Genomic DNA, 22,578 nt, shown 5'->3' with positions numbered 1-22,578 from the left:
GCAAATGCTTTCCAGCCTCTGGAAGATGGGGCCTTGAGCTATCTCAGATTAATTTAGGGTTTATACCCAAATCTCAGATGGTTGTCTAAACCAGAGGTGACTGAGGAAAGGGAGTCACCGTCAGCTGTGGCAGGATTTGCTCAAGAGACAAGCGTTTGATGTTAGGCAGTAGGTCAGGGTCAGTGGATCCGTCTGTACGCACTGCAGGGGAGGAAGGGCAGATGCAGCACTGAGAAACAAGGTGGTGGATCAATGGTTGGGCTTGGTGATCTCAGTGGTCTTTCCCAACTTAATGGTTCTATGATTCTATGAAGGAGAGGAGTTTAATCCAGTTCTTTCCTTGATGTTCTCTCATAGTTAGTGTGGGCAGCTCTGTCTGCAAGGGCTCGGGCCTGTCGCCTTCTATATCTATTATTTACCATCCTCTTTGAGGGAAATAACCACAGGCACATCCAGTCTGCTGGACCACCACACTCTGGTGCTTGAGATGTGACACAGAAACTTATGTTCCCCCAACGTGGACTTTCCAAGCTCATCTTGCCCCCTGCACTTTTTTCCACCTTGCTGCTGCTTGGAAATAGGTTCCTGCATTTCTTTGGTCCAGCAGTGAAAAAAATTCTTGACTGCAAAATTGAATCTCACAATTTGGTCTGGAGGCCAGCAAGCCCTGTCTGGCTTCCAGCCACAGGATCTTTCAGATGAAGGGGTTTCCTATTGAGGGTGTTCTTGCTGCCTCTCCAGATACTGAGAGAGATGCATTTCAAGAGTGGTCCTTGCTGATAATCACCTCCAAAGGAGAGGGAAAAAAACCTGCACTTTCCTTCAGAGGCTGCTCCCTAGCCCTGCAGAAGGCTGGAGGCTGAGATCAGCCGTTGGATCCATGCCTAGAAATAACTGGCCATTGGAGTGCCTACAGTGTTTTGGGGCTCGTCTGTCCAGCCAAAAGGGCAGCTGTTGCCTGTATTTCCACAGGCCAGAGAGTGGAATGTCTAAATGGAGATTTTTTTTCTCAGTGGATTTGTAGACATGTTGAAGAGAAAATCAAACAAATCCTGTCAATGTGGTTATTTTCATTATTTTATGGATATCTGAAATGACTTTTTTTTTTTTTTTTTCTTTCAAACATCACAAGGAAAAATCTTCAAATGGGGATTCATGTACTGCAGGGATGAGTGAAGAGTTGCATTTTTGGAGCATGTCAGGTGCTGCAGTTGAATCTGAGGATGGACTAAACCAATGTGGGTATCAGCTTGTCATTGTGTCAAAGTCCTTGGTGGTTCCTTCCCAGTTCCTCCAAAACACCTTTTCTACCAGCTGAAAGAAGTCTTGGTCCTCTCTCTGCATCATCAGGAGGAGAGATGACCATGTGCATTCTCAGCCTGAGACAGCAGTGTGGTCTGGCAGCCAGGAGTGTAAAGTGCATTTTTGGGTGCATCAAATACAGCATGGTCAGCAGGTCAGAAGAGGTAATTCTCCCCCCATATTTAGTATTGATGCAGCCTCAGCTTGAATACTGCATGATCCTGATGATCTTTGAATGTCACTTCTGAACAACTATACCATTCCATTCTGTTCTATTCCTTTTCCATTCTGTTCTGTTTTGTTCCACTCCATTCCATTCAGTTCTCAACATGGTCAATGCCACAGGCAGAGAAGGATGAGGAAAGAGCCAGAGGGTTGCTCTATTTCAATTTTACATCTGGATTTTGTCTTTCTAGGAATGAATGAGAAGCTGTTTAGCTGCTGAGCATACTGCAGGTCCCACTCCCTTGTGAAGATGCTGAATTTCTATCACCTTCCCTAATCAAGTGGTGGCAGGAGGTCCAGGAGGAGCAGGCTGATGCAAACTACTGCAAAAGAAGAGAGGTTTGTTTCAGTGCTGATTTCTATGATGAGTCTTTCTTATTTATGCTAAGCATGGGAGATGCTGTTCAAAAACTCTGTTGTGCAAATAACCATGTCTGAGCGTTGGATAAATGCTTGGAAGTCAAAGACTCATTTGGACAGATTACCAGGTTTTATGCTTTGAAATTCTGCCTTTGGGGTTAAAGGGCCCATATGTATCTCTAAGCAAGTACTTAACATTTCTTTGTGGCTAATCCTCAATAGCACCTTAGAAAAGATCCAAATGTGCTCCTTTTCTGTGATGGCTTTATTGTATAATGAGTGTTAAGAAGTTCAAGGTGAAAAACTTCCTTTATCCACAGAAAAACTGAACCAGGTTCACTCAACTTCACTACTCAAGGAGAGGCATCTTGCTCTTTCTTTCTGTATTCGCTGCATTGTCAAGACCATTATTTTGATTTATGAAAGTAATCAGAGGAACAAAACTTTCTGTTTGAGAAAACATTGCTTACTGAATTGAGAGTCAGAAAAATTTCTTATTATTCTGGATAGAAATGAACTCCTGGGTTCTCTAAAGCTATGGTTTGATTGAACCATGGCACATGCTGCTACAAACGTTTGTTTTTTCTCGTAGTTTTTCTCAAGAAACTACTGTTTCTTCCTACTCAGCAGCCACTGTTTGTTCCACTGTATATTCAACTTTACGACTATTCAAATGACGGGTGACTGTTACAATTACTGGATAATTTCTACAATTTAGAAAAATTGCTCTGGGACTTCCATTTCAGAAGGGAAAGGTGGGATTGATCAAGTTGAAAGCAATGGGATTCAGGAAGATTGATGTTAATAAGCTTAAATCTGGTAAATAAGATTTCCTATCTAAGGCAAAGGGAAATGTAAAATAAAGTTGTCAGTTTTTCAGAGTAAGCTGAGGGCACAATACAAGTTCTCCAACTGCAAGAATAAAAATTCAGTAGGTGCCAAGCTGGGTAAACTATGATTTTTTTTTTGTAGCTTGAGCATCAGGGAAACACACAAGAAAAAAAGAAGGGATAAAATTTTAAAGAATAAATTTGTAAGAGCAGGCCAAGTATTCAGGGATAAAACCAGAAAGACTGAGGCACAAAATGAGACCTCAGAGATAAGCAGAAGTAATTCTGTAAGAACTGCTAGTAGAATGAGGAAGATCAAAGAGTTTGGCCTGCTACTCAGTGGAGAATGAAATCTGTCTGCAGATAATTACAGTAAGCACAAAAAGTATTGGGGAAGGAGAAATACATATATATTTTTCCCAGTGTATCTTGGGAATTATAGTCCAGGCTGGTTAACAACAGTTCTGGGGGAAAAAACAATCAGAACAAAGGCTCTGGGCAGAGGTGAGAGCGACCTTTCAGAATCCGAAGGGGGGCTATGAGAAAGAAGGGGACAAGCCCTTTATCAGGGTCTGTTGTGATAGTACAGGGGGAAGCAGTTTCAAACTAAAAGAAGGGAGATTTACACAGAATCACAGAATCACCCGGGTTGGAAGGGACCTCAAGGATCACGTAGTTCCAATCCCCCTGCCCAGCAGGGCCACCAAATATACACATTCAGATCAGGTTGCCCAGGACCCCGTCCAACCTGGCCTTGAACACGTCCAAGGACGGGGCAATTTAGATTGGATATAAGGAAGAAGTTTTTTACTATAAGGTTTGTGAGGCACTGGCTTAGGTTTCCCAAAGAGGTGGTGGATGCCTCATCTCTTGGAACATCCAAGGTCAGGCTGGATGGGGCTCTGAGCAACCTGATCCAGATGTAGGTGAGTCGGATTAGCTGGCCTTTAAAGGTTCCTTCCAACTCTAAGGACTCTGATTCTATGAAGTACTGTACAGGATTCCTGTGTTGTCAATCCTGAAATCTGTTCTGTTTGCTGTTTCATTAATGACATAAGACATTCAGCTGGAAGTCTGTATGGTAACTTTGCACAGATCTAGAGCTGAGAAGCACTGCAAGCATGTTGGAAAGAGGAGGTAAATTTGTTTGATGAATTGGAGAAATGTTTAAAAAATGAGGCTAAATTCATCAAGGAAAAAGCTCAAAGTACTGTTAGGCAGAACCACTTCAATATGTAAATAGGCTGGGAAAAAAAATGACTAGAAAGTAATTCTCCAGAGGAATATTTTTGCTTTAAAAGGTTGAAAAATTAACTGTGATTAGGCAGTGGTGTGCTGTTGTGAGAAAGTCAAACATCCCACTGTCAGGTTCCATCAGGAATGTGCTCTGCTCAGCATGGGAATATGGTGACCAGGTTTTATCAATGAGTTTTGAAGAGAATTGTGGATGGACAGGACAGAATTCATTGTTCTTTTCTAGTAATAGTTGTGGGCTTTTTTTTTTTTTTTTTTTTTTTTTTTTTTTTTTTTAAGCCTATGAGCAAAAGTGGAAGGATATTTGATTATATAGTGGTGGAAAAGAAACAGTGAAGCGAGGCTTTCTGGTGCATAAAAAGCCATTTCAAAGAGTATTTGTGGTGGTTAGAAGAAACAATGATATACTTGAATTAATGTAAGGGAAATTTAAACCAGGTGTTAGGAAACCTCTTGAAGGGTAAGGACAATAAAGCACTGGAATAGATAGAGTACAGGTGTCTTTCATTCCTGACGGGGTTACTGTTCAATGGCTCTGTGCAAATCTAGAGATGTAAGTGATTTACTGGGAGAAATTCTCCTGGCCGAGCCATTATCTGCTTCCTGAAAGGGGAGTGTTTAGCATAATTCAGCTGGTTTATTGCTTCTCACTTACATTCAATTAAATACGGGAGGTGAGTGGGAGGAGGGCACTTGTCAGACCCAGCTCCAGAAGGGCTTGGCTCCAGCTGATCAAGAATGCCATGATTTGGATGCACATTTTCAGTTAAGGCAACATGATGCTGTTAATCACTCTACCTCTCCCGCTTGCTACCCTCTTCTCTAAATATGTTGTCTTTCTTGGAGACAGCCTGGGGAGCTGTAAATCTCCGAAGAAATTCTCCATATGCTGATGATTTTCAGGGAACTCTGCCATACATAATTTCTGATAGAAATGTTTGAATAGAGAATTAATTTACTTTGGGTCCTTGATTATTCTGTCTTCCAGTAAGAAGACTATTGGCATCAGGCTGAAAGTTAAACAAGACACCAGAATCCCCGTTCTTTCTCTCTGATCTTCACATTCACAATAGGACTCTTTGAGTCAGAAAGCAATGCAGATGGGATGTACCAAAAATTTGTATTGAGCTACTGAAGTAATCTCTTTATTCCAGGAGCTTCTAATGAGTAATGAGGCCATGTTTCATATAACTACAGTTAACATGGCAACATATGAGTATGCATCCGTCTACAAGCAGAGAGGCTTTAATAACACACAAGCAAATTGCCTCATGCATTTTTCTCTGTGAAACGGCAGACTTCTCTTAGGAGACATAAAAGGCAAGAGTCCCATGAATTGCTGAAAGCAGTCATAAAGCAGGAGGGGGACGAATTAATCAAAATCATGGCACTTGAAAATATTTAGATTCATGGCGTTTTGGTCCAAAGCATATCATCAGATCATGAAAAATCACAGCCCTGGCCATCGACCCTCACCCAGTGCATCTTTTCTCCCCTGCTTCTGCTTGATTTCAGAGCAGTGTTTGTCTTCACTAGGGTGCAGAAGGAGGCAGAATTCAGCACATGACTGGGAAGCTTGTTTCAACTGTTTGAGGACACGTGTTTATAATGATGATGTTTAGTTTGATTTGACTTGTCCTCAGATTCTGAGCATTGAATCTTGCTATGTTGCATTTTCCCAGACTGTACCAATGTTGCATGTTTACAGACTGTACCAATGCTGGAGCAACATAGGTTGCTATAGCAAATGATGAGCTTAAATTCTGCGTGTTTGCTTTTGGAAAAAGGCTTAATTAAGGCGATGGAGCACCATCTGAGAACACGGCTTAACTGATGTTGGCCTTGAATGATACAACAGTCTGCTTACAGACACAGTTCCTTCCTGCATGGCAGTGCTTCATTGGTGTAGTAATTTTCTGTGGGAATTGGGAAGCTCTCTAGATAGCACATTTGTACCATGTTCCAGTTCTTCCAGGAATAAAAAACCCAACATCTGTAGATGGTCCCTCTTTTAATATCCTTATTCTGTTCTATCTTTAGTAAATGTTTCTTTCTTGTCTCTTCTCTCTCTCTCCCCTTCTCTCCTTCTCTCTTTCTCTTTCTCCATCCTTCCTTCCTCCTCCCCTCCGCTCCTTCCCCTCCACTCCTTCCCCTCCTTGCCCTTGCCCTTCCCCTCCTCTCCCCTTCCACTTTCACAGAATTTTAGAAGGAATTTTGTGTCACAGCTCAATCTGTCAGGCCTGATCTTGCTTCAAACACTAGGTACCCAAGTAAAATACAACCACAAATAGATGAACCATAAGTATTAGCCATATCTGAAGTTTAAACATTAAGCAGTTTATTCGAAGTCAGAGGATAATAATATGGCCAACTATATTCAGCAAGTATTATTGCACTCTACAACCTCCCAAAGGGAGGTTGTGGCGAAGAGGGATTTGGCCTCTTCTCCCAGGCAATGAGCAGGACACGGGGCAATGGCCGCAAGTTGTATCAGCGGAGGTTTAGGTTGGACATAAGGAAGAACTTTTTCTCTCAGAGAGAGGTCAGGCGCTGGAATGGCTGCACAGGGAGGTGGTGGAGTCGCCGTCCCTGGCAGTGCTCAAGAGGCATCTGGATGACGTGCTGCGTGATATGGTTTAGTGCTTGTGGTGGCAATGGTGATGAGGAGACAGTTGGACTAGATGATCTTGTAGGTCATTTCCAACCTTGTGATTCTATGATTCTATGATTCTCTGACAGCGCCTTTAAAAACAAACCAACCTATGGGTTGCTGTCAAAGGCAGTACAGAATTTGTAAGTACACTAACAGTGATCACAGTGACCTCTTAGCTCTGTTAGAAGATATTTAGATAAAATGTAAAGGGGCTGCAGTATTTAACTCTTCATTAAATGTATAAAACATGTGACTTGTCTTTGCCCATCTGGAGACTGCAGTGTTAATGAGTTAGCTGCATGAACATAGTCTCTATAGAGTCACACGGATAATTTGGAGCAGTGTCTCAAACAAAGGATAAATACAGCTTTGTATAAAATGAGTTCTTGTTCCAGGAATAATTGCTGTGTGCTGTACAAGATGGTCCTGAATCTCCCTATCAGTCTTATTCCCAGAGCAGTAAGTGATACAGATTGCCATAAAGGGGCAATGCATCTACTAGTAGAGTCAATCACTTTGTAGAGATGTTGGCACAAGGAATCAAATTACTCTCATAGTTAAAGATTTTTTTAAAATAATAAACAGTTAGTAGGAAAAGAATATGTACACAGTTTATACTGCACTCCCATACTTTAGAGTACCAGTAAAAAATGTTTCTTGAGTAAAATAGTCTGGTTATTTTTATGCTGTAGTCAATGATAACATTTCAGAAGAAATCTTTTCTTCTTATTGAAATGATCTATCTGTTATTGTGGTTTCTGTTCTCATGCTCATAACAAACCTGTTTTTGTAAGTCTCAGTGTTCAAATATGCAAATCTAGATTCACCAAAGATGAATATAGAAAAAAAATAGAATCTCGCATATGCAGTGTGTCTTGACTTCCTTGTCAAAGGGGTGTAAGAAGTATTACAGTGCATGAAAAACTTGTTCTGTTTGTGGATAAGCAAGGAAAATATTAATATTTAACCTTTAAAATTATTATTAAGTAATTAATATTTTTAAATAGTAGCATGAATTAAGAAAGAAAATCAGACTGGTTAATCCGATCAATCCATGAAGTACTCCATGCTTCAAAATTATTGGATGGGAATCCTATATAAGGGAGGTTTAATAAAATGGGATCTGACAGATCAGACAAAAGTAAATTCTTCCCACAACAGAGGGAAAAACTGAAGGCTTCCCTGGCAGAAGATATCTATTCTTTATAATAACGACAAAAGTCAAATATATTCTGGATATGAGATCTGCTATGGAATCTTCTAAGGTAAGATCAGACACATTACCACTTCCCTGTCTAATCAGTGTTGTTTCATCTAGGTGAACCTCTACTCTGTTCTAATTCTGGGCAATAGGGCCAAGAAGATTTTTTTCAACATGTTCCTTCGACAATCTTTTTAGTTATCACAAATTAGAAAAACTAAAGACAAAAATCTCTTGCCTACAACAGTTTGGGCTAGAAGAATCTGTTCTTTGAGATAAACATCACCAAATGCCATGAAAAAGTGGTGAGGACAAAATTCAGATGGTGACTAATTCTTTTTTAGGTTGGAGTCTCTCCAGAAGTATTGAAATCAAAGCTGGTTGCCAGTCAGCATGTGTTATGGCAAAATGCAGCTAAGAAATGAACAAGACAATGAATGCATTTAATGTGACAGCACCACTTGAGGCATTTTCAGCTCTCTGAAGAGAGTTAAGTCAAAACTGTATCAACTTTTTAAATCATAGGCAAATTTGCAAAACATATCCATAACTTGCCAGAATAACCCTTTTGTTTCTAGCTAAAAAACACTCTTTATTAAGCCTAGACTACTTTCTGTCAAAAGTAACCATGACGCAAATGGTTTTATCTTGCATGTAACCAAGGCAAGAAAACATTAACCAGCTGGTCCCTATTCAGAAGCATCTGTAACCATCTGGAGTGAGCCTCAGACCACAGTGCAGCAGCTCAGTGTGGGACGAGGCATGACTCAGTTTGTGTCTGCCAGAATCAACATTCACTGACTGGAACGTGTTCAGACCCTCCTTTTAACAATTCTCCAAATGGTCTTTACCAGGCATTAATGTAACCTTATTTCCATGAGCCAAATGAAAGTTGTATGGTTCTGGCTGGCAAGGGATGGTAACGGGTGGTCCTGTGGTGTAGGTGGTCTTGGCACGTGGATTTCAGTTCTCAAAAGCAGTGATCCTGGGATCCTTTCTGTACAATGGCTGTTCTCGTTAAGGTTGGGTGATTACTGACATTGTGGGTCAGAAATGAGAGAATTGCCTCTTTTGTACTTCTACTTCCCATTTCTGTGCTTTGGCAGCTTCATATTATCATTACTGATGTTTCAGAAAAGGTCTGTAGCTAACTACAAATGGTTTCTGTTATGTCTATATTCATGAGGGTGACAAAGGACTTTCCTGTGGCTTTACTATTCGGAAAAAATGTCTTGTTTCATTTGAATGCTGAGTTTTCCACTTAAGTAATTAATGTGTGAAACAGGCATTAGCAGATATGGCTAAGTTCACCCAAATATCCATCAAAAATATTAATCTGAAGTACTGTGTGAGATCTACCTGCTGTCTATTGTGAGCACATGGAGCCCTGGAGATGTTGTTCTAAGCCTCAGGTGCTTAATAGGCTTTCAGTGCACCTTAACACTTGTCCTGTTGGTTTTGGACCTGTAATTGAACTGTGAATAGCAAAGAGCTGAAGAAAGGTGCAATGTAGTTATCCTTAACATTTTATTTTCACATTACAATACTTCTAATGTTTCCAAAACTGGACTTTCAACCATCTCTCTAAAATTTTTGGCATATACAATTGCAAAAAGAATAGGGGTTCTTGGGCCTTATCTATAACGTCAAACAAAATAAATTAGTAGTAAATCAGACCTGAAGAAAATAACTTTCGGTCCAAATGGTGAACCATCTACAGACTCATAGGAAAACTCAGTCCATCTGAATCCAATGGGACTACCTGTAAGAGTAACAGGTTATTAATATGATGGAAAGGGTGTCCTAACTAGCCTGACTTTGGAAAGCTTCTGCTTTCTTTGGAAATACAGGTGTTCATGTATGTTGCAGTCACTTTTCTCACTAAATGAAGAATCTCCATGTACCTTCTCTTAATTCTCTCCCTATTTAAGTGGAGAGAGTTGAAATTATATATTTTACAGTACACTGTCACATAGGATAGGAAAATGTAACTTTATTCAGGTACCCTTGTGCTCAGGGTTACTCCGAAGCAGCTGAATGAAGAACAAATTGTTATTTTAATCATTAAATATCCTGCTAAACTTCTTCCAGATTCAATTTTTTAAGACTTCCGTGTAAAGGACTGCATAAAAACAGCTATTTGAATGCTGTCTTCATTGAGCCACCAATTTTAAACAGGAAAATGACTACCCCTAAACTCTTTGTTTGTTTTTGGATTTCCAAGTTATCAACTTGAATTTTCTCTGGTTTTGCATTAGTTTTAAATAACATGATCCAATTTATCTGTTGTTTACAGGGGCTTTGTAAGCCAAATCACTGGACCTCTTAAAAAAATTACCGAAAACTTGCTGCAACCTATAATCATAGATGAATTCGTATTATACCAGAGTAGGATTAATAATGCATGTAATTATAATATACAATTTTCTTTAGGCTTTTCTAATTATAAAAAAATTATAGATAACATCAACAGAGTGATTCCGAAATGCCTCTCATTTATTATGTAGCTCTCTTAATCAATGCTCTGCCACTGGAAATCAAGTCAGAATGTTATTATGGCCTCTCCTTCTGGATTTAATTACAGTAGTAACTCATGGCTCAAAGTCTGAGAAAACACACCATGCAGTTTATAGCTTTGAAGAACAGCTATTAATCCTGCCGTCTACCTCCCAGTGCAAGCCAATGAAAGCACTTTAAAAATCTTTATGCCTGAAGATAAACACACACTTATAGTCAGGCTTAAGGTGGAGGTGCAGGGAGCCCAGGCACTGTGTGCACTCTGTACATGTGCTGCAGAACATTCTCTCTCGGGTGATGCTCTGCAGGTCTCTCCAGATCTCTGATATGTTTGCCACCCGTCTTGAGTGGTTATCCTGCACTGTTAACGTTTGTAAAGATGCTGTCAGGGTGTCATCTCCTGTGTGTGGATAGTCTGGAGTCAAAACAGCATTTTTTCCAGAGAGATAGGCTTGCTACATTTGCGCATCTGTGCCTCTTGTGTGCTTTTGGAATCATTTTCCATCGTGAATCTCCAACCTGAAAATCAGCTACAAATGGGAATAATGCACTCTTCCAAGAACCTGAATTAGTATCAGAAATTGCTTTTAGTTTTGGCAGCAGCCAAGGAGGATGTCTCTCCCTCCAAAGCAGAAACATGCTCAGCCACATGCTATGGGCTGGGAGCCAGAGCTGCCTGAGGTCCAGGTCAGGGTGAGGTGGAGAGTACAGGAGGGTGAACATGAAAGCTTGTTTTTCAGAAGAGACTCTTTTTAAGAAAACGTTGTCTTTCAACAGAAAGACAGTTAAAATACCCAAGATTAATACCTGCCAGTGCCTACGTGTTTCAAAAATGATTGGTCTGTTGTAATAGGACAAGGGGAGATGATTTCAAACTGAGAGAGGGGAGATTTAGATTGGATATAAGGAAGAAGTTTCTTACAGTAAGGATGGTGAGGCACTGAAGAGGTTGCCTACAGATGTAGAAGCCCCATCCTTGGAGACACTCAAGGTCAGGCTGGACGGGGCTCTGAGTACCTCATGGAGCTGTAGGTGTCCCTGTTCACTGCAGGAGAGTTGGACTAGGTGGCCTCTAAATGTCCCTTCCAACTCAATCAATTCTATAACTTTATAACTTTCTATAACTAAAAGAAGTTTTCACTTGATCTCTCAAACTGCCATCGTAAGAACCAGCTGATTTTTATACTCTATAATTTGTGGAAGAGAAAACTGAGACATAACTAGCTTGGTTATTTTATGGAGCACTTTATTTGAACTCATCAGCGCTGCAAGGGACTCAAAGTCATCTTCCAGTATTCTCAGCTGGTTGAAAGTACAGTTGATGTCCATCAACTGGAGAACTGTAGGAAGGAACTGAGGAAGCATTTGTAGCTGACATCTCCACTGCAGTGTGATCAGTGTGATCTGCAAGGTTATCAGAACTGACCAGAGATATGTTTTGTACACTATGTGGTTGTTTTTTTTTTTTTAACTTAAATATTATTTCATCAGAGAATGTTGATTATTTGAAGTGGAAAGTAAAGTACTGGCAGGAATGGCTAAGCTTTGCAGATTGGTCTGATTGAAAGACACTGACATTTCAAAAGTGATATTTTGAAACTGCCAAATGCCTTATGGAAAGAAAAAAGAAATAAAATGTTGATATTTTACTGATTTCTTTTTTTTTCAAGCACTGTGACTGACCAGAATGATTTTTGTATATTTTCAGTTTGCTAGCCCTATCCAAGTTTCAACACTATTGGCAATAATAATGTGGTTTTTAAAAATAAAATAAAATTGAGAGTTGAGGACAGCAGTCCAACTCTGGTTTCCAGCTCGTGCTCCAGTGGAACCTGGGACCCATCTCACCTCAATAGACCAGACAGAAGGGGCTGGAGGCACAGCAGGACTTTGTACAAGATATCTTATGTCAAACTTGAGAGGATAGGAGTAGGAACAGCATTTGGGCGGAGCTCAGGCTAAGACTGCCATAGAAACATCCCCTTACTAACATCTTTTCTGACATCAGCCTTCCAAGAGTAAGATGTCTTGTCAAGCATCTGAAAAAGTTGTGCAAGCATTCACGACATTCCTAGGGAGATGTAAGAGTGGTGCCTGTGCTGCCCTTTTAAGATGTTTGTCTGTTTTGGCTTCAGGAGGGGTTCTTGTAAGACATCACTGGTGTTACATGGAAGGAAATGCGATGGTGGGGCACCTGTGTGCTCTTTCCTCATGGCAAAAAATCCAAGAAAGTATGGCTAAGTTGAAATGAATTGATGGTTGGACTAGATGATCTTAGTGGTTTCTTCCAATCTTAATGATTCTATGATTCTGTGAGTTTATGAAATACTGTGGGAAGCAGAATTTGATTATTTTTGAAATATTGTTATTGCTTAGACCTGCCTCAAAAACCCCTGTGCTCCCATCACCAACGACAAGATTGTTCTATGTTTTATAAAAGAAATTATGTAGCCAACTGTGTTTTCTAAATGTGCTTTCAAAGTCATCACGGGAAATAATCACGACAGGAAATAATGGAATTCTATAACTGTCATATTTCCAGAAAAAGCTGTGGGAAGAACCTTCTGAGTTATGGATTGAATTCACTTTCATGTCTAGCACTGAGGGTAGGAAAAAAACAACAGTCTTCCAGCATTCAGCTCTACTGCTGTTGGGAACCACGTGCAGGATGGCAATGAGCCGTACTGTCAGCTTGGAGCAGAAGAATCCAGGCTGGAGGAGAGGGCTTCTGGCTCCAACAGTGTGACCACTGACACATGAGACTTTAATTTCAAGGGAAGAACTGGAGCAAAAAAACATTGCCAAATCTGGTTCCATAATGGTCTGCTATTTTGCTTGCTGTGCCTGGTGTCACAGTTGTGATCCTGGTTGAAATGACAGCTGATGCTCCTTAGTTGAGAGCAAGATAGGGAGGCAATGGAGCTGAAGTAAGAACAGAGAAAAGTGGAGATCCTTGATGTGTTGGTGAGGATATTTCCTCCCTTCCTCTTCCCTGACTGAGAAGAAACAGTAAAGGTTTTTTTTTTTTTTCTTTATTCTTTTCCCCAGTTATTATTATTATTGTTTTAATGCAGTTCTGTATTCATGAATTGCAAAAACATCTTGACACGTGCACAAAGGCTTGCAGGTAGCATGTCCTCATGCTCCTCCAGGACTTCAGTGCTGGGTCTCTGTACCAGGACATCCCAGAACTGCCTGGAGAAATGACTCGCAGGCTGAGGGAGGTAATTTGCTCTGGGAGCTGGGAAAAGAGCAATCCGTACAGCATCCTTGGAGCAAAGCAACACAAAGAGAAACTATTGCAGAGAATAATTACTGCCCTGTAATCCTCCAGGAATGCACTGCTGCAGCACTGTGCCATGAGAGCCGTAAGAATTCAGATGCTCTCTTATTCCCTTTGCCGTTCTCTGAAGTGAAGGGGAAGGTTGTTTTCTTTCAAAGATGATCACTTACCCTCTATTTACTGTGAAGGATGGGGACGGGGGACTGGGGCTCCCAAAGCTTTTCACAGTTGGTTTTGTTGCCTAATTATTCAGAGAAGAGCTCCTCCTGGCAGTGGGGCTGTGTCCTCTGCAGCCAAGCTGAGGGACTCCTGCCCTTGTAGAAGGTCTCTGGAAGCAATCTCTCTCGGTGGGATAACACTGCAGCCCTCAGGCCTGTTTCACTTGGTTTGTTTATTTATTTTTAATGGATTCACATGATGGAAGAAGCACATCTTCCGTATTGTCTTTTGAAGGCAGATAATTGTGTTGCTGTTGCATTCATAATCGGCTTGTCATGCCCAAATGAATTTACTTATATCTGTCTTTCCCCTCAAAAAACAGCCCTGCCGAGTTCTCCCAGTGGTTCCATCAGCCACAAAGCACTGTTGTTAAGCAAGTGCTGCTTTATGCTGTCTAAATAGACGTTGCTCTTCTCTTGTTCCTCCTGTCAGGCATATTGTTAAATTGCTATGAATCTGCAGTGAGTTGAAACTCGCCATTCCAAGGAGAAAGAAGTTATTAATTGTAATCAGGATTATTGGATAGCAGCACTTTTGACTCTTGAGCTGATGACTTATCATCAAAACATATCCTTTCATTGTTTTAAAATATTCCCATTATCCTTTATGTATAGTGATTAAAAAAAAAGAAATTGTTTAAATAGCAGTCTGCTTAAAACAACAGAAACACACTGAGCTTCACAGGCTGCCTCCTCAAGTTGTGAATGACTAGATGTAAGCTTTGTCATTGTGCAAGATCCCTCTCAGGCTGAAAAAGAGCCCCACTGTGATGGGCTGGGTCAGAGATACACTGAAGTAACTGTTATCCTGCAACAGGTCTGACAGAGCTTCAGAAAAGATTTTCAGTTGGAGTCAAAATCAGTGCGGAAAACTGTTTCCAACTTGTTTGCTTCCACCCTCCTGAAATCAAGATGATTTTCAAGGCCAGCTTGGGTGGGACCCTGGGCAACCTGATCCAGTGCTTCATCTAGTGGCTGGCAACCCTGCCACAGCAGGGGGTTGGAACTGGATGATCTGTGAGGTCCCTTCCAACCCAAGTAATTCTATAATTATATGATTCTCTGGAAAACTTTGTGGTACAGTTCAAAGCTCTTTTCTGACAGAGGAGAAGAGGCAAAACAACATGCAGAAAAGATGCTGGAGAACATTGCTTGCTGCACCCTATTGTAACCTTTCCCTCTTTCCTGCTTTTGCTTTGCAGGTTTCCAGTGGGACAACTTTTGTGACTGAGCAAAGAGAGGCATCATACTGCTGACAGACATCAGCTGCATTTAACTGATGACAAGATAAAGGTAGGAGCAGAGCACAAGTGGGTCAAGCATAGAAGCTTATAAAGGTCGCATTGGAACCCAGGATGTTGAAAAAAATTGGAAGGTAAATTTTGAAATGGACAGTTTCAAAGGTAAGAAACAGTCTTTGATCTTCAAAAGCTTATAAATGAGAGAATACTGTCTGTTGGACTCATCATGTTTCCAAACAAATGGAGTTTTGAAGTATCAAAACCCTGAAGAAGAGAAACAAAAAGGGACATTATTCAGATGGTCAGCCCAAATGACAGCATGGATGTCTCTGATAGTTTTAGTAGGCTTTGTACTATAGTTTTGTGCTATAATGTTACTGATGTAAAAAAAAAAAAACTTTATGAATTTCTAGCTGAATTTATTAAAAGTGATGTTCAGGAAAAAAACAAACAAACAAAAAAAACCAACAACAAAAAAATGAACCTACAATAAGAAGGGCTTCAGACTGTGCGAGTTTCTGAAAGCGTCACAGCCTACAATTTTTTGGTAGGAGGAAGTAGTGAATAACATTCTAAAATGCTTTTGTTGTGCTTTGGTTTTTTTTGTGTGTGTGGTTTTTTTGTGTTTTTTTTTTACTTTTTACCAAGTGCTCCAGGCCTGCGTAAAATGTTTGATAAAGCATGCTCATGAGTCCTTGTGATGGCAACTGTGGGCAAGCAAGACTTAAGAGTTCTTAGCTGGGCCCTGCCATGGCCAGCCAATGTGTGGGGAAGATCTTCAGGCAAACACTCAGTATGTAAATCTGTGCTCAGCTCTGCAGTGATTCTTACCTACTTGGTTCCCAACAGAATGAAGATAAAAGCTTAAAAACATCCCTGCAGTTTTGCACCTGAATTACTGAGCTGGAAGGGGTATATACATGAGCAATAAATGTATATTTTTTCCAGAGATGTTTTTTGGCTCATCAAAACCAAATTTCTGAATTATTTTGTGTATTTGCTTATTTTAGTGAGCAGTACATGACTGGAGGATATATGTAGTCTGCGTGCCTCTCCTTGTCTTACCATCAATTACAGCATAAGTTACCCATGTTTTCTATTTCTAAATACATCTGGAGTTTTGTTTTTAATTATTCATTGAGACAGAGGCTTATTTTTTACCAGTTTCCAAGTGTGCTCTTAGAGCTATTGGAACCAACATGTGACAGCCAGAGGAAAAAGTGGAGTGGACAATGGACTTGGAGATGTCAAGGCAGCCATATACAGTGAGGAGGTAAGATTCAGTGTTTTCTTCTATTGTGTCATCTCAGGGCATCCTGCTGGAGTTTTGTAAGACAATTGCTTTTTGTAAATGGGTTGTGACAAGCAATTAGACACTGCTCCACACATCTTAAGAAAGGAAGAACAGAATAATTGAAAACAGGGCTGGGAGAGCTCTCAGGAGGTCACCCAGTCCATCTCTTCACTCAGACAGGATAGGCTTCACACTAACCACTCCTGACATATGTTTGCCTCACATGTTTTCAAAAACCCCCACAGACAAAGGTCCCACAACCTCCCTAGGAAATGCTTTCAGGTCTTATCTCTGCCTAACATTAGAAATGTCTTTCCTACTGCCTTGCTTGTGTCCCTCTTGCTGCTGGTGTGACACCACTGCCTCTTGTCAGGGTCCCAGAGGGTTGGTTATTTCCTTTATTCTGCAGCTACAATTCCATCTGTTTGGAGACTGCTATCAGGATTCCTCACAGCTTTCTCCTTCCTAGACTAAACAAATCCCATCCTTTTAATCTTTCCTTATAATATATGGGGTTTAAACCTTTTCCTCATTTTTGTTGTTTTCCTCTGGACTCAAACTAACTGGTCTGTGTCTTTCCTGAAAGCATTGGCCTAAATTAGGCTGACTCAATTTCTGTGGCTGTGTTCTCTTATCCTAATATTTGTTGTGCAAGAGGTGCATTATCCATGGCAGCAAAGAGTTTCAGAAGCCTACAATGAAAGCCTTTGTTTAATGTCCCATCTTGGATCTAATGTCTGAATGAATCTGTCTGGACTAGAGGGGTATCAACATCTTTGCCAATCTCTGGTAGCCTGAGGAGTGCTAAATTTTAAATATGGGAAAGAGGAGGTGAAAGGCAAATGTTAAAAACACATATTGGCTATAAATGCTTTCTACTCCTCTGTGCTGGCCTCCAACTGCCCATGTCGGCTGAAATATCTCAGGCAATGCAAATGTTTGTGCATGAGAGCAGGTCAGGAGAGCTGGCTATGATTAAGCTTCAGTTAACTGTGATGCAGAATGTGTAGCATGTTCTCGTGGGAGTTGGTCATAGGGATCTTCCCTGCCTAAAAGAAATCTGACATTTTTGGCTTATATTACGCTACCTTAGTCTTGAAACCTTCATTGATGTCAGTGTCAAAATGCATCTTAGGGATCAAGGTTATGGTGTTGGAAATGGGTTTCCCTTCCCAAAACAGATGAAGGGCTGTATGACTTTACCAGTTACATATGTCTCATTAACACTTCCAAAGCCCTTTGGATTAGGCATGATCATGATCTGTCATGGAGGGAAAATATATCAGCTGAGATATTGATTTTAGGAATTTAGGTTTGACTTTAGGAATTTGGTCCTTTATTAATTGGATAAAAAAAAAATAATGATCTTGCCAAGGAGAAATTAATATTATAATTCATCTAGGAAATCAGTGTTTTGTGTGTCAAAAAAGATAGATTTCCCAACTAGTCAGATTCAGAACTCCCACTGAGATAACCAAGGGGAAAACCCAGAATTTCCTTGAGAAACTGGGAGGGAGAGGAAGGGATGGCTCCAGTATGATGTGACTCCCTTTGTGTCAGGGTTGTTGTTGGCTATCCTCTCCAACAGCAATGTTATCTGGGAGATAGGGCTCCCTTCAAAACAAACAATTATAATTGACTTCAGCAACATTCATACATTTTTTTCCCAGAGCTGGGAACTGGGTTGTCACTGCAGCTTGTGCTGGGTATCTGCAAAATAAAATGAAGGCAAATAGCTTTGTTTTGAATATGTGAGGTTAGAGTTATTGCTACCTCTCTTGGTTTGGGATTTCTGTATCTGACAGATTGCAGCCTTTTAAGAGAGTGGAGTTTTTTTGTTTTGTGCCATGTAGTGTAGTACCACATGAAGCAAGAGGAAGAAAAGGAGACTGGCATTGTTCTGGTGTTTTCTCAAGCAGCAGAGCAGCAAATAGTTTTCCTTGGCTTTCTGGAAAATATCTGACCTTGATACTTCATATTCAATTTATGTAAACAATTACAAAAGAATCTGAGCCAAATAGAAAAGGCTATTTCTTGAAAACCTGCAGGGAATGCACATGGGAATTTGGGAATTTCCCACATGCTGTAGCAATCTTAAAAGTACCTCCATGTAACCCCACAATATTAATGATTAACTCCAGAAGTGTGAGTTTTTCCATACCTCCAGTGAGCTTGATGGTATGTGTGTTCAGTTGTACACTGTATTGGTGAGGGGTAGTAAAATACAGATATAGATAATTTCCCACTTCAGTAACTTGCATTTAACAAACTGTCTGCTACATTTCTCCCTTGAAATCCAGGGATTTCTGTGAATTGCACAGTTGATAGATATCACAATAAGGGAAATATTCTGTGGCTAAGCTGTTTGCTAAGATACTCTTGCAAGAACGAGCTGGAAGCAGTTTTGTTCTTCTGAAATTACTCAAAGATAGACATACTTTGCTCAGGGCACTCACCCACACAGAGCAGCACGGACTTTCACAGATAAGTTGAACATTGTCGATATCATGTTTATATGAAGTTCGTTATTGGTGTTAGCTTTGTGATTGGTTTGCCTTACATGTGCTGAACAAAACAGAAGCAGCCAGAATGCACTTTGAAAGGTGCTTTCCCAGAGCAAGCAGAGCTTCTTGTGCAGGGAGATTCTCATCATGGTTCATCTGTTCAGCTGTTGATGCTGTGGGCAGCACTTCTGAAAACGGTTTGTGGGTGCAAGCTGTCAAACGAAGATTTCAAAAGGTGCTGAATGCCAACCCCTTGCTTTTCTAAACCAAAAGCCTTTCCCATAGCAATTAGGAATATTCCACCTTTTTGGTCATTTTTCTGTATCTATTCCACTTTTGTTTAATTTAGCAGTATGGTCCATCAGTCGTTTCACTGTGACGCTTGGTGCAGTGTTAATACTTTTATTGTTAAAATTTCTGGAGCATGACTTTTTAATTAATTCAGATTGAGAGACTTGAGCAACACTATCATGGGTACCAAGTCAGGACTCATTTTCACAAGGCTACAAAGTGCCAGAAAGAAATTGTTTTGAAGTACCTTAAGAACCAGCACACCTCCATTTTGGAGCATTTTTAATATCATTATATATAGAACCATTGAATCCTTAGAGTTGGAAGGAACATTTTAAGGTCATCTAGTCCAACTCCCCTGCAATGAACAGGGACATCACAGCTAGATCAGGTTGCCCAGGTCTGATCCAGCCTCACCTTGAAAGTCTCCAGGGATGGGGCATCCACCACATCTCTGGGCAACCTGTTCCAGTGCCTCACCACCCTCACTGTAAAAGACCTTTTCCTTATATCCAACCTAAATCTAACATCTTTGAGCTTGAAAACATTTTCCCTTGTCCTGTCAGAACAGACCACACTGAAGAGTCCATCCCCCTTTTTCCTGTAGCTCTCCTTTAGATAGTGAAAGGCTGCTACCAGATCACTTTGGAGTCTTCTCCAGGATGAACAGCCCCAGCTCTCTCAGTCTGTCCTCACAGGAGAAATTTTCCATCCTTTGGATCATTTTTGTGGCCCTCCTCCGGATGCACTCCAACAGGTCTATATTTCTCCTGTACTGAGGACTCTGCATCTAGATGCAGTACTCCAGGTGAGGCCCCACCAGCCCAGAGTAGAGGGGCAGGATCGCCTTGAACACCTCCAGGAATGGGACATCCACAGCTTCTCTGGGCAGCCTGCACCAGGACCTCACTGCCCTCTGAGTGAAAAATTTCCACCTGATATCTAATCTAAATCTCCTCTCTATGCCTCTACTGTGGGTGTAATTCCCTGTTCAGCATCTGTGTGCATGCACTCAACTACATATATGTATGTGTATTAAGTTTTTCTGTGCCTAAAATGCAGAGGACGTGGCTTTGTTTTTACCCTGCTATGAAATTTATCTTTCTGTTGGGCTGTAGGGGCTCACATGTTCAGCTTGAAATGAGACTTGTTCTCAAGTTAGATATTGGCTATATTTTTTGTGGGGTTTGGTTTAGGCTTCAGACTGTGCTAGAGTACGTGTGGTTAGGACATCTTGCCTCTGTATACAGGAAGCAGATGATTATCTGGTCAGTACAGTACATCTCTCCCCATCTATCTGCTTGATTAATACAGGATATGACTCTGCCATGGCTTTTACCTTCAGATCTTAGCCCTTCAGTTGACTCATGCTTTTAGCACAAGAGAGCATAATTTTCCTTTCAGATATGATTTATTTCACTGGGTTTTTTTTTTTTTGTTTTTGTTGTTTTGTTTTGTTTTGTTTTGTTTGTTTTTCTTTAAAAAAAGAAACCCAAGCAAGCTTAGAAGTATCCAATCACTGGCATCTAACTCATGGGCTTTTCCTTATCCAGTGTATTCCATTTCCCAATACTTTTAACTTGACTAGAGCCACACATTGTCCTCATTTTTAAGCTATTTCCTGCTAGAAATGCACTAGAAAGTGTAAACATTTGCAAGTTCTCTTGAAAAACTTATTTACTTATATTTCTCACTGTACTGTGGAACTATGGCTCATTATTTTCCCATTAGACAGCACAGACCAATGTAAGAACTTCATCTTGCTGCCACCTGATATGATAAAAGTGTATCATATGGAGCTTCTAGTAGGAAAGGCACACTTTTCTGGATAGTCTCATCACTTTTACCTTATTATGGAATTTTCAGAGTGCTCAGATGTTAAAGAAACTAGCTAGAAATGAAAGATCAGGCTCCTTTCTCAGGTCTGGGCAGGCAAAGTCTTCACTTCTCACCACATTATTCAGGAGCTGTACACCTGCCAAAGCAATTGTTAGGCTTCAGGCCAACAGCATCCTGGCCTGCACCAGAAATCGTGTGGCCAGCCCCTTGTGTGAGCCACTGGTGAGACTGCACCTCAAATATTATGCTTAGTTTATTAGTAGGATTTTGTTAGATATTAGGATAACTTCCCACAGGGCGAGTGTTCAGTTATTGGAACAATCTGACCAGGAAGCTGGTGGGGTCCCCACCCCTGGAGGCATTTAAGAGACGTATGGATGTGGCACAAGATATATGGTTTAGTGCTGTAACTCAGCAGCTCAGGTTAAAGGTTGGACATTGAGATCTTGAAGGTCTTTTCCAACATTGATGATTCTACGATTCCATGATTCTGTGATCAGTTGGAATCTCCCAAGAAGGATTTCATAATAGGGTTATTTAAGACTCTTATAAGTGAACTTTTTGAAGTGAGGGTGGCCTTGGCCCTTCTTCTGGTGGTAGTGGGTGCAGGTGAGCCCAGCTTTGCTGTGTGCCACCAAACTGAAGGTGAAGTTTATATCTTGCTAAAGAGATCACAAGCTGCAGAGCAACCAGTTTGATGGAAGGATAGGTCCTACCTTGCTATGCTCCAGGACTGGGCTTTATCTGGGGACTGGGGATGGGACAGGCTGCAGAGATTGCACTGTCCACTAAGATAGGAAGATGGTGCTTAGAGGAGATGCTTTGCTGCCATCACTGAACTGGGTTTTTTTTATGCTGAGAAGAAACTGTCTGTGCCACAGTGCAATCTGCAAAAATATGCTGTATCACAGACATTTTAACAGAATTAGGTAAAGGTGTTGCAAACTGGGGTAAAGCACACATTAATCACACTATACAAGGAATCCAGCAGCTCTTGCTGAAGGACTCCTGAAATGATCCACCCAGTTTATGATTTCAACAAAAGTATGCAGATAACACACTGGTATGCCCTGTGACACTGGTATGCCCTACTAGGTGGGTGGAATATGAACTTGAAGAATGAGTGGTTCTCTGCCCATGCATGAAGCACGGGCTTGCTAGGACTTATTAAAGTGCTGTTTGTTTGCCTCCTTATGCTTTGCTTATGACAATAAATGAGACAGCTGTGACAGTGAATTTACCAAGAGCTGTTACAGAGATTTCAGTTCTGACAACATAAGCCAGGGAGAAAACCTGAAATGATGCTGATATTAGTCATATCGGCATCTGTGATGATGTACAGCAACTACATTTGAAATTACAAGGGATATTGAGTAATCAGTATAAGTAAGATAAAATGGTCATGTAAGATTGAGAAACAACCAAACACAATGCCAAAACTTTGATAATTGCACAGACAGACCTATATGTGTATTGAAATTCTCACATGCCCAGTGAAAGATGTCTTCCACGTGGAGCAGACCTGGAAGGGCCATGCAATGCACATGATCTGTAGCTGTCAGAAGT

General features: G+C 40.8%; 1 long non-coding RNA gene across 1 annotated transcript in view; it reads left to right on the top strand.

Annotated features, from left to right (window-relative positions):
* Positions 1–22,578, top strand: part of LOC122157318 — a 70,486-nt gene that overhangs the window by 11,413 nt on the left and 36,495 nt on the right. Inside the window, exons 2-6 of the long non-coding RNA XR_006167844.1 lie at positions 1,133–1,238; positions 1,351–1,466; positions 1,719–1,866; positions 15,046–15,246; positions 16,249–16,357. This is a non-coding gene — a long non-coding RNA (uncharacterized LOC122157318). The remainder of the gene's footprint in view (positions 1–1,132; positions 1,239–1,350; positions 1,467–1,718; positions 1,867–15,045; positions 15,247–16,248; positions 16,358–22,578) is intronic.

Source organism: Centrocercus urophasianus, unplaced genomic scaffold (assembly GCF_019232065.1).
Source record: "Centrocercus urophasianus isolate 14NV4802_14NV808 unplaced genomic scaffold, USGS_Curo_1.0 seq_13, whole genome shotgun sequence".
Classification (NCBI taxonomy): domain Eukaryota; kingdom Metazoa; phylum Chordata; class Aves; order Galliformes; family Phasianidae; genus Centrocercus; species Centrocercus urophasianus.
Note: the sequence above shows the minus strand (reverse complement) of the source record. Positions and strands in the feature narration are given on the sequence as shown.